The 16,295-nt window shown below is 41.9% G+C and overlaps 1 long non-coding RNA gene across 1 annotated transcript in view; it reads left to right on the plus strand.

The window, feature by feature from the left end:
- The window catches only part of LOC144377714 (uncharacterized), a 31,748-nt gene that overhangs the window by 1,380 nt on the left and 14,073 nt on the right, over nucleotides 1-16,295 (plus strand). The window lies entirely within an intron of this gene.

Below are 16,295 nucleotides of genomic sequence, written 5' to 3' on the forward strand. Positions count from 1 at the left end.
TCCTCGCTAAAAAAATAAATAAATAAAAATCAGAAGCTAAACAGCCCCGCTAGCCCAGCCTTTATTCCTTTCTGGGGCTGTGGCTCAGCATTAGGCTCTCACCTAGCACGTTTGAGGGCCTGGGTTCAATCCTCAGCACCACATGAAAATAAATAAAAGGTATTATGTCTGACGGCAACTAAAAAAATAAATATTTTTAAAAATGTACTTATTTTGAATTTTAATACATGTAAACATTCTCAGATAAAATGAAAACCAGTCCCATCCCTTGGGGTAAACACGGTTCAACCTCAACTTTATAGCACTGGCATTCTCTGCCAAAGGAATTCTTAAAACTGCTATTGACAATCACAATGGTACTGTAATGTAGCTTCTGAGATCACATACCTTTGACTGGCTAGAACTCCTTTTTATTGTTGTTGTTTGTTTTATACTGGGGATTGAACTCAGGGGCGCTCAACCACTGAGCCACATCCCAGCCCTTTTTCCATGTGTGTGTGTATTTTTTTTTAATATATATTTTTTAGTTGTAGTTGGGCACAATTTTTACATGGTGCTGAGGATCAAACCCAGCCCCTGGAATGTGTGAGGCGAGTGCTCTGCCGCTGATCTACAACCCCAGCCCTTTCCTTATATTTTATTATGAGACAAGGTCTCACTGAGTTGCTTAGGGCCTCACTATGTTCTGAAACTGGTGTGGAATTCCCCATCCTCCTGCCTCAGCCTACCCAACCATTGGGATTACAGGCATGCGCCATCGCGCCCTGCAGAACTTTCTTGACAGACTTGAGACAGAGGGGGTGCTGCACATATACCAGTTTAACTTCCACAAATCAAAGCAGTGGGCATTCACATCCACATTTTACAACTGAGGCAGGCTTAGTTATTAAGTGGTAGAATCCGCATTCAAGCCAGAATCTAATGAGTCCAAAGCAGATTCTTAACCTACTATTCAGAGATGAATAAAGCACAGTTCCTGCATCTAAGGAATTTATAGTGTATATATTTAGCAAGTTCTAGCTAAGACAGCTCAACCTTCTGGCTGGAAACATCACAGCCTCCTATTCTGCTTAAGTAAGCAGAATTGAGGGTGCCCTATTGGATCTCTCCCTTTATTCTAAGGGAACACCGTAAAAATAACCATGGCCACAATGAGTCACCCTATAATCTCAGTTAGTAGGGAAGCTGAGGCAGAAGGATCTGCAACTCAGACATTGTCTTAAAATTAAAAAAAAAATAAATTAAAAAGCAGGGGAAGTGCTGTCCAGCACATGCCTGTAATCCCAGAGGCTCAGGAGGCTGAGGCAGAGGGATTGCTAGTTCAAATCCAGCCTCAGCAATAGCAAGGTGCTAAGCAACTCATGAGACCTTGTCTCCAAATAAAACACAAAATAGGGCTGGGGATGTGGCTCTGTGGTTGAGTGCCCCTGAGTTCAATCCCCAGTACTCTCCTGCCCCAGGTTAAAAAAAAAAAAAAAAAGGAGGGGAAGTAGCTCCGTGAGGTAACACTTGTCCAGCAAGCACAAGGCCCTGGAGCAATCTCTAGTACTTCAAACATAAATATTAAAAACGAAGCCATGGCCCTTCAGTGTACCTCTGTCAAAATACACAGCGGTGTGAGATCTGAGATGAAATTGCACAAATCAGAATTTAACAGAGTGCTTAGTCCATAGGCCAGAGTGCAAGGATCGAACCCAGATGCACGGTGCAGGAGGCCCCAATTCAAGAGGCCAATTCTAAAGCGCTCAGAGCATAGCAAGTAGCCAAATTTGTCCCCTACACAAAAATGCTTCAGACAGCTGTTCACAATTCTCTCCAAAATGCTTGTGCATGCGTGCTTTTTCTCTATTTTTTCTTCCTATTTTGGGGACAACTCAGGGATATTCTACCACCAACATCCTCAGCCCTTTATATATTTTTATTTTGAGACTGGATTTCCTAACTTGCCCAACTGTCCAAGAACTTGCCATCCTCCTGACTCAGCCTCCCACAAAGCTGGTACAGGTGTGCATCACTGCACCTGGCTAAAGCTCTCCCATTTTCATCTTTTTTTAAACGTTTGATTATATGGGGAAGGGGATAACTTTGATTAGATTCTAATTTGCAGATTGGGACAAATGATCTTTCTATTTAATATTTTTTTTAGTTGGACACAATACCTTTATTTATTTATTTATTTACTTATTTACTTATATGTGGTGCTGAGGATGGAACCCAGTGTCTCGCACATGCTAGGCTAGCACTCTACCGCTGAGCCACAACCCCAGTCCCGACACATAATCTTTTAAGAAATAGAATATGTCTGGGATTCTACTGAGAGTTGGTTTCATCAATATTTTAAATAACCTAAGGCCCATGAAGAATTTCTTTTGCTTGAATTGTGACAATAATGTACAAACTGTTTTCTTCTGTTTTGTTGTACTGGGAATTGAACCTAGGGGCACTTTACCACTGAACTACATCCCAACCCTTTTTAAATTTTATTTTATTTTGAGATAGCGTCTTGTTAAATTGCTTTGGGCCTCACTAAATTGCCAAGGTTAGCTTCTAACTTGTGATCCTCCTGCCTCAGCCTTCCAAATCAGCCTCCAGAGTCACTGGGATTACTGGCATGTGTCACCATGCCTGGAAACTGTTATTAAAAAAATGGTCCCTCAGTTCTTAGAATTGATCATCTAAAATGGATGAGTGCCCTTCTGGTTGGTTGGTTGGTTGGTTTGCCTCACAGGCCATGTGATGCCTTTTGACTGAAGAAAGATGTCTGTATCAGAATAAACCAGCTGATGCTGTAGTAACATACAACTTCAAAAATCTCAATGTCTCAAGACAACTAAAGGTTGCCTAGGTGCCAAGAGCACTGCTGTCTTTGCCCAGGACTCAGGCTGATGAAATAACCCTTTCTGGAACGCTGCTGGTTATTGGCAAAGGGGAGAGAGCCCTCTGGAGAGCTTTACACCCATAATCAGAATCGTGGTCCAGAGTGGAAATCATGAGTCATTTCCTCCTGTGGTCAGAATCAGTCACATGACCAGCAATGGGGACAGGTGGGGCAGGAGGTGCATTCCTAGGTCTGAAGGCAGGTGGTGAAACCCTTTGAACAGCACTAGTGACTACTTGAGTGCCTCTACCCAAATCCTTCCCCTAAATGAGACAATTTGTTCTGCAATCTCCTTATCCCTTGTTCTGTGGGATACCCCACCTCAGCCCACTACCTGGTCTCTGCTTGAATATTCTGTTACTTCTTTTTACATTGGACTCTCCGCATGAGCCAGTACACCAACCACTCATCACCACATCATCTCTTTATCCTTATCACAGTAGTTCAGTATGTAATTTAAAAAAAAATTTTAGTTATAGTTGGACACAATACCTTTATTTTATTCTTATGTGGTGCTGAGGATCGAAGCCAGGGCCTCTGCACATGCTAGATGAGCGCTCTACCACTGAGCCACAACTCCAGCTCCAGTATGTGATTTTTTTAAAATATTTTTTTAAGTTGTCAATGTACTTTCTTTTATTTATTTATATGAAGTGCTGAGAATTGAACCCAGTGACTCACACATGCTAGGCAAGCACTCTACTGCTGAGCCACAACCTCAGTCCCTGAGTATTTTTTTTTTTTTTTTTTTTTTTTGTGAGAGAGACTTGCTCTCCTCACCAAATCCATGTTCTCTTCTCTGGACACAGAGATGACCCACATTTCCTAGTTTCTCTTGCAGGTAGAGAGGTATTACTGGGTTCTAGCTGGCAGAATGTAATGGCACCAGTTCCAGGCCTGGCCTACAAAACCCCCATGTATGCTCTTCTTTCATGTTCCACTGGCTGAATTCCAATGCCCAGGGGATCTTGGAAGCTGGTGTTAAAGATGGCAGAAACTTTCCCCTCCAGGACATCTTTGGTTCTTAAACTGTACAGAGGAGAGCTCTGCTTCCCCGGACTCAGGGGCATCCACAGTGAACTCTTATAAGGCAGAAATAAGCTTTTGTTTTGGCAGCTACGATTATCCTATTACTCTCCCACTTCACAAAGGAAGCTAAGAAACTTGTCCAAGAGTTGCAGGGCTGTTTGTTCAGAAAACTCCTCACTAGATACTAAGTGTCTTTATGAAGCTGCTCAAGGATTTCTACAGCACTTCTAATGGTACAGTCCTCTAGCAGGTGGGAGAACATCAGTGGTCTGCTGTGTTCTGCTTCCGTCTGGGCAGTAATGCTACACTGGGCAAGGATGCCTGGCAGCTTGCTTCTCTCTTTAGTTTCTCCTTTCCTTGTCAATCCAAGTGCAGATGGGCAGCCAATTGCCCAGATACCAGAGTGCTGCGACAGCTTTCAGCACTCTGTTGCTGATGGAAATCTCTGACTGTGGCTTGGTTTCCCTGGTGCATGACTTCAATCTTCAGGCTGAGCACCGGGGTGCTTACACGGCAGAGTTTGTAGCATTGACATGCCTTCTTGCAGATGCACTCTGGGAGTGCAGACATCAGCATCTATCTACTGGATCATAATCAAAAGGTCTCATCAAAAGGCTAACCTAGGCAGAGTGGGGCATCTTTACAAAGGGCTAAGAGGACAGGGAGGTTAAAGGTATAAAAGAAATTCCAGAAGATGAGCTTGAAGCATTTGAGGGGTTATGGAAGCTAGCATTGAAACAATCTGTATTTATTGATTGATTTAAAATTACAATAATTAAAATTACATTTGATTTAAAATTACATGCTTACTGCAACACATACAATTCTGAAGACGAGAAGTAAAAACATTAAAGTTCTGTTTCCATCTGAAACCTACTTCTCTGTAATTACTGTTGTTTGATAGCTTTGCATCCTAAGAGTCATTAAAAAGAAACCAAAGTTTTCAACCTATGCTGAACCAGCTAATTACAGCTAATGCTTTTCAGGCTTTTACCAGCAGCCAGGTACTGCTGTACAAACTTGCTGCATTTTCACACTTAATCCTCAAAACAATGCCTTGAATGAGCTACCATTAGCAAGTACACCTTCCAAGCAAGGAAACTGACCTAGAAAAGGACTGAATTGATTCCCAGGCCACTTACTCCATGGATGGCAAAGCCAGACTTCGAACCCAAGCAGTTTGGCTGTGGAGTTTATGCAATGAGTCAGCTGAGCCACCCTTTAATTAGTAAATGACAAGTGTCTAGGATAGGGTACATTCTATGTGGTGGACCGGGGATGAACCCGATTACAGGGATAAAGAATTGGAAATGGTAGCATTTAAGTATCGACTCTCCTAACTTCCCTGAGTCTTAGTGATTTCATTTGTAAAATACAGCCAACAGGGCAGATGTTACTGGGTATTGATATTAATAAATCGATGATTCTAAAGGGTCATGTAAATACCTAAAATTACTCCATTTATCTAAAGAATCAGCTTGCTTTCATTTGTGCTTCGTGTCAGTGGAGAACAAATGGCTGCTGAGATTACTTTTCTACTTGTATTAGGGATAATTTAATTTCCTATATGTTAAAGGCTGTTAATCCTTAGTTTTCATTTTTCTCAGCAGATATGATGGCTCTATTTTGGCATTCTAAACACTCTGTGATTCCTCATAATCCACTTTGCAATGATTACTCTAACACGTTCTGCTCAATTCTTTTTTTAAGAGAAAATTATTTTTGCACTTACTATTGTAAATCTCAGCAGATTTTGTCTGTACTGTTAACCTGCTGATAATTTTGTTGTTCTACCACTAAAGGGCGCTGTTTCATTGATTTTTTTTTTTTTTTTTTTTTTTAAGTGGTTCCTCTAAAGTCCCCTCTGTGTTGATATCTGAGTAATGCAAATCTGGCCTTTCACAGACCATGTTAAAATGCATTCAATTATTTGAGACCAAAAACAAGCAAACAAAAAACCTTAGTATTTTAACAATACCTTTATTCAAGGAGCCCAAAGGTCCAGATACTCCAAAATTAATTAAAAAGTAAGCTTCATTGATTAAGACAGGAAAGAAAAAGAAAATCCTTTAAGTCTTAAAGCTGACTAGAAAAAAATTCAGTTATGTGGATTGCTATTTGTAATTGAAAAATAGAAACATCACTATTGTGGTTTAATTTTTTGAGTTGGTGTTATTTGATAAAATTAAATTATCATCCATTTTGTGAGATTGTTACCACCAGTCATAATAAATGGTTTTTGAATTGGATGAGTATATTATATGAAATTTTTCCTGTTTATTTTGCTATTTAGTTACTGAATCTATTTGCATTTGGGAGAGCACCTCCCATTGTCTGTATCTGATAGACTATCAATTTTTTTTTTTTTTTTGGTACCAGACATTGAACCCAGGGGTCTTTAACCACTTGAGCCACATTCCCAGCATTTTTTATTTTTCATTCGGAGACAGGGTCTTGCTAAGTTTCTTAGGACCTTGCTAAGTCGCTGAGTCTGCCCTCAAACTTGCAATCCTCTTGCCTCAGCCTCCTGAGTTACTGGTATCACAGATGTGCACCACTGTGTCTGGCTAGACTGTGAATTCTAAAAGCATATAATTTATAATAGAAAGGTTATGAAGGAATGGAAAATAGAATGAAGAGTACTAAGCTTCCAGGTTTGGGATAAATATAAACAAAGTATTAGGATTTTCAATTTAACTTTTATTATTTCATAAAATGAAAGTCACATTAAGCTATGCTTTTGTGTCTGGCTCTAAAGGAAGAATATGGACCAAAGTTTAAAATGGCACATATAATTAACTTTCTTTATATTTAAGGTCAGGGCAAATAGACTATTTCTGCTTGCCTTCAATTCCTGTATAAAACAAAGTAACACCAACAGTAGTTTAAAGCTGCTCATTTATTATCCAGTGTCTGTAGGTCAGAAGTCTGGGCACAGCTAAGTTAGATTTTCTGCTCAGGGTCTCACAAGGCTAAAATCAAGGTGTCTGTTGAATTGTGTTATTTTCTGGAGCTTGGTATTTCCCTTCAAGTTGACAGGTTGAGACTAAGGCCCCTGATCCCCTGATCTCTTGCTGGCTATTAGCCAGGGGTGCTCTAAGTGCTTAGAGGCCACCTGTAGTGCCCTGTCATGCAGCCCATTCCATGTACTTTGTACCCTTCTTGTCTCTATCATCAGAAACCAGTCCCTTTAAGACTTCACCTGATCAGGTCAGCCCACCAAGGCTAATCTACTCTCTTAAAGTCAGCTGATTTGGGACCTTAACTGCATCTGCAAAATCCCTTCACAGCAGCACCTAGATTCTCATTTGGCCGAATAACCCGGAGAAGGTGTGTGCATACCAGGGCGCCAGAATCTTGGGTGCGTCTCAGAATTCTGTCTACAATAATGATTCAGAAAAAAATGTCCGAGTTCCATAAATCATATTTTAAACAATGGTATTTGTTAAGCATTTGAAAGAAACAGAAATAATGTTCTTAGAAAAGAATGGGATGATCCTAGCTATTTGGGAGGCTGAGGCAGGAGGATTGCAATTTTGAGGCCAGCCTGGATAACTTAGAGAGACCCTATCTCAAAATAAAAATAAAAAGGGATGGGGATGTAGCTCAGAGGCAGAGAGTGTCCCTGGGTTCAATCCTCAGCACCCAAAATAAGTAAGTAAGTAAGTAAGTAATAAGTAAAGGAATGGAAGATGTAGGCCTGTATCCAGAGAGAGACAAAAATAATGGCTGATGGGCAGCACTGACTGGGCTGGTTCAGGCTGAGGGGGAACCACCAAAGCACCTGACCCTGCTTGTTGTTGGGTTGAGGAGCCTCGGTTCACACTGGGCGGGGAATTCACTCAGGAACCCTGCACAGAGCCCAGCCCTTTGGCTAACAGGGGCCCAGCTTGCGGAGGGGCCTGGGTGCTTTGGTCAGGGCACTCCTAATTGGCCAACCCCTCAGCTCTTCCCAAAGAAGATTAGGATCCTCCAGATTAGGATTCTCTCTTAAAGACCCACTGTGACAGGTGACAGGAGGCCTAGCAGTTTTTGAAGATTTGAATTTTAAATTTGAGATGTCATCCTCCTCGGAGGCCTCCTTCTCCGTGTGGCTGGCTGCAGAGCCTTCTGAGAACGGTGATGGGGTCAGAGCCCAGACTGAGGAAACTCCTCCGATTGCAGTATTTGGGTGGGGAGGGGAGAAGCAGAGGGCTCCCTCTTTTTTTTTTTTTCCTATTAAATTTGACATTTTAAGAGACATCATTAAAAAATATTCTCTGCCCTGGAGAGAAAAGGCTTGGATCTGAGCTCACTTTCCCTGAAACCATAAGACTCTTGTCATGTTTACCATTTTAGCCTTCAAGGCCGTATTTTTTTCTGACTTGGAGAACTGAAGGCATTTTGATCCCCTTCCAGTTCTACAAACAATGTTCTTTAATTAGCTTGAGGCATCACTGTGGATCAGAGAAAGGCACTTCCTCTCCCTGCCCCAAGCTCCCAGCACCTGCTAATCCCCCAACCAGAAGCAAGAGAGGAGGGGGTGTTCTCTGAGCCCTCAGAGCTCTGTTTCCTCAAATGTACACGATACTATAGAAAATAACCGGAAACCCATTGCTTCATTAGTAAATGCAGAGCATGGTGAGTTTTACTAGACCCAAGAGCAATGCTGTGGACCCATATGTCCGCCAAACCCACTTATTGACTTAGAGCTAGGGTGATATTCATGCTATGGGACACATGATGTGTCCTTTCCAGTGGCACTAAGTTCATCATCTTAGAGGAAATGTAAAAAGGAAAAATGACTAGGTAGAAAGTAAGAGTATATTGCTGATAATATTGTTGATTAATACTGAGTGGGCCTTGCTAAACCACACCTTTCTCTTCCAAGGTACTTGTCTTAAGCTTTCCCCAGTTTTTTCTTTCTTTTTTTAAATATTTTATTTTTTAGTTATAGTTGGACACAATACCTTTATTTTATTTATTTATTTTTATGTGGTGCTGAGGATCAAACCCAGGGCCTCGCACATGCTAGGCGTGTGCTCTACCACTGAGCCACAACCCCAGCCCACACTTTCCCCAGTTTTATTTATTTATTTAATTTGTTAACAGCTTTATTGATATAATTCATACACAATATAGTCCACCCATGGAGAGTGTACAGGTTAGGCCTGGGTGTGTTGTTCAGTAGGAGAGGGGTTGCTTGGCTTGCCCCATGGCCCTGGGTTCAATTCCCAGCATTAAAAAAGGTAATAAATAGGGGGGGCTGGGGCTCACCAGTGGAGCGCTTGCCTCGCATGTATGAGGCTCTGGATTCAATCCTGAGCACCACATAAAAATAAATGAACAAAAAAAAGGTATAGTGTTCATCTACAACTAAAAAAATAAAAATAAAAAGGTAATCAATTAAAAAAATTAATGCACAATTCATAGATTGTTTATCTTTTGATTTTTGAGACAGGGATCTTGCTGATTTGCCCAGGCTGGCATTGAACTCCCAACTCTCCCTCATTAGCCCCTCAAGTTAGCTGGTATTTTAAACATACACCCTATTCTTGGTAATTCATGGGGTTTTAGTGTATTCACAGATCTATTCAATCATTCATAAATATATTTAAATATAGTCAACTTTAGCACATTTGATCATCTCAAAAAGAAATCCCATCCTTTTTAGCAGTTACCTCTCATTATCCTATTCACCTTAGATCTAAGCAATCACAGTACTTTGGGTCTTTGTTTATTTATACCAGGAACTGAACCTAGGGGTGCTTTACCACTGGGCTACATCGCCAGGCCTTTGTAATTTATATTTTGAGTCTGGGTCTTCCTAAATTGCCCAAATTGTCCTTGAATTTGCAATCCTTCTGCTTCACCCTAGGATTGCAGGCATGCACCATGGTGCCTGGTCTACTTTGGATCTTGGTAATTGGCATTTTCTGGACATTAAATGGAATTATATAATATGTATTTTTTTTATGTGACTGACAGTTTTTTCACTTAGCATAGCATTTTCTTTGTTTCTTTTCTTCTTTTCCTTTTTTTATTTTGGTAGCGCTAGGGATCAACCTGGGGCTTCATGCATGGCAAGAAGGCATCCTACCATTGAGCCACATCCTCACTACCTCACTAAATGTTTTAAAGTTGTATCCATTCAGACTTCATTTTTTGTCAATACTGCATTTTTTGTGTCTAAATACGTTCATTTTATTGATAAACCAACATTTTGTTATCTATTCATCAGTTGATAGACATTTGGATTTTTTCCCATATCTTGGTTACTAGGAATAATACTATTATATACATTTCTGTATATTTTGTGTGAACATATTATCATTTCTATTGGATATATATCTAGAAGTGAAATTGCTGTGGTAAATGGTAATTCAGTTTTAGAAGGTAAATGGTAATTCAATTCAACATCCACCAGGATAATCTCAACATCCTTAACTTATATATTAACTTATATGTATATGGAATATGTAGATATTTCATATACATATATACATTATATATTTTAATCCATTATGATTGGGATATGTTGCAATAACAAAAACTCCTTGAGAGCTGGGGGTTATGGATCAATGGTGGAGCACTTGCTTAGCACATGTGAGGCACTAGGTTCAATCCTCAACACCACATAAAAAAATGAATAAAGATATTTAAAACAAAACAAAACACAAAATCTTCGAATGGGGGCTGGGATTGTGTTTCAATGGTAGAATGCTTGCCTAGCACGTATGAGGCACTAGGTTTGATCCTCAGCACCACATAAAAATAAAATAAACGTATTGTGTCCACCTAAAACTAAAAAAATATATAATATATATTACATATAATATACATGCTGTTATATATATTATTATAATTATATATATAATTTATCTTTAATATATATATATATATATATATATATTAAAGATAAACAAATAAACTCCTTGAATGTTAGTGGATTAAAACAACAAGGATTATTCCCCATTTGACTCTATGTCACTCTCCTCCGTCATGCACACCAGAGGAACGAGGCTGATGGCGTTCCCTTTTTGTGTTTCTGCAGTTGGGTGGCAGGGGAAAAGAATGAGACAAACTGTATACTCGATCCTAAAGCTTCTAGTTGGAAAAGACACATGTGACTTCTGGTCACAAACCACCGTTAAAGCAAGTCATTGGGTCACACAGGATTCCAAGGACAGGAAGAGGAAAGCCAGAATATTTGGTGAGAGAAATAAGGTTACCCTCATCCATATGTATATAGGAGGGTGTACTTTGAAAAGAGGAAAAAGTTTTAATTGTAGCTAAGAGAGTCAATTCTGATTTATCGTTGTAATATTGTTAAAATGATAAGTTGTGAGTGGATAAAAACAATGGCATAGACTGTTAATAGAATATACTGCAGTCCCTGAAAAGGACAAGGCAGAGCTTTATGTTCACACATGCAAATATCCCCAAGAGATACCAAACTTAAAATAGAGCAAGTAGCAGATTTATTTAAAAACATACAAAAATACATAAAAATATTCATGTGCACAGGTTTGTGTGTGTGTTTTAAGTGCAGAGGAAAAGGCCTCAAGGGGTTATTTACCAAGCAGTTACTGTTCACAGGGAATAGAGTGGGATTGGTTTAGCATGTTAACCTTTTTACTTTATGTCATCCTGCATTGTTGGAATTAATTACATTGAACATTTATTTATGTATAGCTTGTGGGATTAGTTTCCTTAGTGCTCTGTAATGAATGATTACAAACTTGGTAAAACAGAAATTTATTCTTTCTGGGGTCTGGTGGTGCAGGCCTATAATCCTAGCAACTCAGAAGGAAGGCTGAAGTACGAGGATTGCAAGTTCAAGGCCAGCCTCAGCAACTTAGTAAGACCCTGTCTCAAAATAAAAAATAAAAAGGGCTGGGGATGTAGCTCAGGGATGGAGAACCCTGGGTTTAATCTGTAGTATCAACCAACCAACAAACAAACAACAAAGTTATTCTTTCATGGTTCTGGAGGACAGAAGTCCTCCAGACTCTCTCTTCAAAGGCTCTAGGGGACAATCACTCCTTGCCTCTCCCAGCTCTAGGTACTGTGAGCATTCCTTGACTCATGACCATGTCAATCTCCATGGCCACATGGCTTCTCTCTCTTAAGTACATCTGTGTGTCTCTCTTACAAAGACACTCTCATTGGATTTTGGACTCACCAGGGTAATCTCAACATCCTTAACTTATATATTAACTTATTATATCTGCAAAGATCTTTCTCCAGAGAAGGGTACAGTCACAGATTCTAGAGATTAGGATGTAGAGACATATATCGTAGGGAGGGAGGTCATTCCACTCTCTACACTAGTATAATGTAAAAATATTTAAAAAGGAAAAAAAATGTAAATCATTATTATTGATTACTTTCAGGAGGGAAAAATTTCCAAATTTGTTTTACTGAACTAATGTAACATTTGTAATCAGAAAAACAAAAACAAAAACAGACGAAAATAGTAGAGCAATAGTAATAACCACCACAACCAAAGCAAAACAGAGATGAGTCCTAAGTTATATATACCATATGAACAAATGGCCCTGACATATCAGAAAGAGTAAAGGGGCCATGTCCTCGAACAGTGATGGAGGAGGTGGGGGAACAGGTTTCAAGCCAGGGGCCTTCTATCAGCCTTGACTTTTCAGATAGACCTACAGAAACATCAGCCTTCTATATGCAAAGCAGGGTCCTACCCTTGGATGAGTTCCTAGGAGGAGCCCCATATTTCATGGGGGAAAATACTTCCCCACTGTCAACCCATAGAAATTAAAATGCTGAATGTCATGTTGGCCCATGACTGTAATTCCAGCAACTGGGGAGGCTGAGGCAGGAGGATCACAAGTTTGAGGCCAGCTTGGGCAACTTAGAGAGACCCTGTCTCAAAATAAAAAGGACTGGGAATGCAGCTCAATGGTAAAGCAACTCTGGGTTCAATCTACAGTACCAAAAAACAAAACCAACTAAAGACCCCAAAACAAAACACAAGAACAAAAAATAAACAAACAAACAAAAGTAATTAAAATGCTTTCCTTCCCCCCACCAAAGAAGCAACATTACTGAGTATAGGTTGTAAGCTTGGGCCAGTTTTAGCCCCGTGATGTATCCAGTTTGATCTTCACTGTGCTGAAAAAATTTTCAATTAGTTGCCAACAATTTTCACATAAAAATTTGGGTTTTGGCTCCTCCGGATCTGCCGCATAGGGCCTGCATTCTCCCGTGGCAGCAGTTAGCTGGAGCTGGAGAGCGGCTCTCTCTTTCCGAAGGGTGATGCCTGGCAGTGCCTGTTATTCCCTGTCTGACCCTTCTCATTTACACTGTCCCCCTGGCCTCGCAGCCACTGCAGTTTCCAACACCCCAGTGAACAGAATAAAAATCGCTTTGCTTCTTTCTAGTGCGGTACATTATGGGTTAAGTGCCCTTGTACTGGTTGGCTGGGAAACCTAAACACTTGCTTCCAGGGAAAAATTCATTCTAAGTTCCAAATAGCCAACAAATGAACTTGAAGCCTGCAACCTCTTCATAAATTGGTGACTCCTCTACAGTCATGTTTTATAGTCTGCCTAAACAAGTAATGGGAAATGCATATCCATGTGTGCACTCAGAGATCAGAAATTCAATTCCATGGGCTATTGGGGAAGGAAGTTTCAAAATTCTGCTCATCATGCCGTTGGAGCCTCTGCACGTGCACCCGGGGCCTGTGTGAACCCCTGGAGCCATGGAGGCGCCTTTACTTTGCTAGGGCTGCTGCCTGTCCTCCTAACCCTAGTTGTGAGGCCTTTTAAGTCTGGGGCCTAACCTATTGGGTTAGAAGCAGGCACCTTGACAGATTTCCTTGCGGAGAGCTGTGCTTTCCAGTGAAGCTCTTGAATTTTTAATTTCAGCCGAGTCATCAGAGGAGGTGTCGTGCTTGCTTTGGGTGGCAGGGAATGTTGCTGCCACTGGGGCTGGATCCTTCTTGGAAGTCAGTGAAGAATGTCCTTAAAAGTGATAAATCGCTACTTAGTGAGCACCTACCCTGTTCAGGGTACCAGGCGAGAACCCCCATACACACATTAAGACGTGCACAGGGCCTGCACATCAAGGAGCTTTCAACCTGATTGAGTCAAAGAGACAAAACATTGAGTAGTAGCACAGTGTTGTGTGAAGCAGATGAGATGTCACAGGTGGTGAGCATGTCACAAGTGGATGGCGGAGACTCTAGGTGCTTGTCTGTACCATTGGGGCTGAGGAGTAGCAGTGTGGGCGTGGGGGTGGCTATGAACTGAGTCTAAGCAGAGCAGATGAAGCAGCAGCAGGCAGGGAGCAAAGGGAAATGAGAAGGTGGCTTTGGCTGTGATAGAGGATAGGTCAGAAAGTTTAAGACAGGCTTGTAGAGGGTCCTGAATGTCAGGATACCTGATTCTGGGTTTGTCCCAAAGGCAGTGGAGAACGCTGGGAAGTTTTTGAGCAAAGCTATGGTGTGATCCAAGTAGCAAGTTAGTGGATCACCTTGGGATGATTTGGGGAGATGAGGAAGCAGACGGGAGGGGGTTTCTAAACAGAGAAATGACTGAAGCACGGGTAGGTCACAGGGGCTTAAAAGGAAAGGGCAGGTGGGGAGAAGTCAAAGGCTTGGTGGGACACGTATGGCCATGAGTGGGCAAGGAGGAGAAGCTGCAATGTGATGGAGGGACAGCTCCAGGTCTGAAGCCAGAAACCTGATAAGGGTGGTGCTCTGGGGCCAAAAGAGCCAAGTGCAGAGGAAGACAACAAGAACAGACTGATCTGAGTCCTGCCTTGATGTGCGCCCTGAGGATCCAGCCCTGGCCGCACATTCTCACCTGCTGGCTGGTGGCATGTGGTTTTGTCAGCCCCCCACACCTGGGTACCAGGGATTGAACCCAAGGGTGCTTAACCACTGAGCCACATCCCCAGCCCTTTTTATATTTTATTTAGAGACAGGGTCTCACTGAGTTGCTTAGGACCTCGCTAAATTGCTGAGGCTGGCTTTGGACCTGCGATCCTCCTGCTGAAGCTTCCCAAACCGCCGGGATCAAAGGCGTGGGCCACTGCGCCCCACTGGTGGCTTGTGTTCACTCACACCCTAAGGTCTCAACACCAACCTCTGATGGGAACCGTTGAGAATACTGGTGGGCTTCCAGGCCCCTGTGCCTCCTCCAGCTGATAGTCACTAGTCTCAGGGCCAGCAGCCCACCCACCGCATCCTACTAGGTCGAGCAAGTGTTTTGCACTCGGATGATCCAAAAGGCATGCAGGGGTTATTCTGGCCCACAGCAGACCCAGACCTCAGTTCAACGGGCTCTCCAGGTTTTGCTTCCTTCCTCCACACTCCCCACTGACCGAATGTCCTTCCTCACGCTTTAGGTGGCTCCCACAGACCTTGACCTGCACAGTGCAGTTCCTGTGTGCTGCCCTTTTTCATCTGAGCTGACTTAAAGCGTAGGAGCCCACATGGATAGGGAGCGATCACCTCTTTTAAGGGAAGCACCGCTCTGGCATTATTATGCTTCTGCAGAATACTCATTAATGACTGCCATGCCTTCACCAGAACGAAGGGAAGGAAAGGAACTGGCGACCTGAGGGGCTGGGATTGTTGTTAGTGCAAAGACAAAAACCACCACTGAAGTTTGTGCTGAGGTACGATGGAGGAGGTACGTACGGTCTAATGTGGCTCAGAGGGAACCCGTCCTTACTCCTTTTATTCTTTTGATTCCTTTGTCCTCTTCAATTTACCCCTGTCCAGCATCGAGTCGCTTTTCTCTGCCCTTTGTTCGCCCTCTGCTTCCATCCACCTCTCCCTTCTCTGCCCCACAACCAGTCTGCCTTGATAATTCATTCCAAAAGAATCAGCCAGTCCATTCTGTGGTAGCCAGCCGAGACTGGTGACCGGTGCCACTGTTGGAATATATAAACATGACTCTTTTTCAGGTAGCATCTAAGATGCCAGTTTTAGCAGCCTCATTTAAAAAACTATTTATATTCACAAAAGTCTATAATAGCATTTTTATTGTGTACGCCTGTGATTTGGGTGCATTTTCCCCCCATGCCCGTTTCTTATGATTGTTCAACACTGACTACAGCCTTAAATGATAATGAGAGCAGAAGCGGTCTCTTTAGAAAACGATGACTGCGTTTCGTGTCCTTCACTATATGTGCTCCCCTGCCTGAAGGGGGTGGGTGAGGGTTTGAACGGCTGCTCTTGACTGGCTCCGAACCCAAGTTCATATCCTTGCAGCATTGATTCAGTCTCTTATTCTTCTGCAAAGAATAAATTGAATACCAGGCTCTTTAGTGTGTGGGTGTCTTTCAGACGAGACCTTAAAACCCAAGGGTTTTCTGTGGCGGATGGGGATATTGGAGTTCTTGTCTTGCTCTCTTTGCCCTGGGT

The sequence above is a fragment of the Ictidomys tridecemlineatus genome, chromosome 5 (genome assembly GCF_052094955.1).
Source record: "Ictidomys tridecemlineatus isolate mIctTri1 chromosome 5, mIctTri1.hap1, whole genome shotgun sequence".
NCBI classification, from domain to species: Eukaryota; Metazoa; Chordata; class Mammalia; order Rodentia; family Sciuridae; genus Ictidomys; species Ictidomys tridecemlineatus.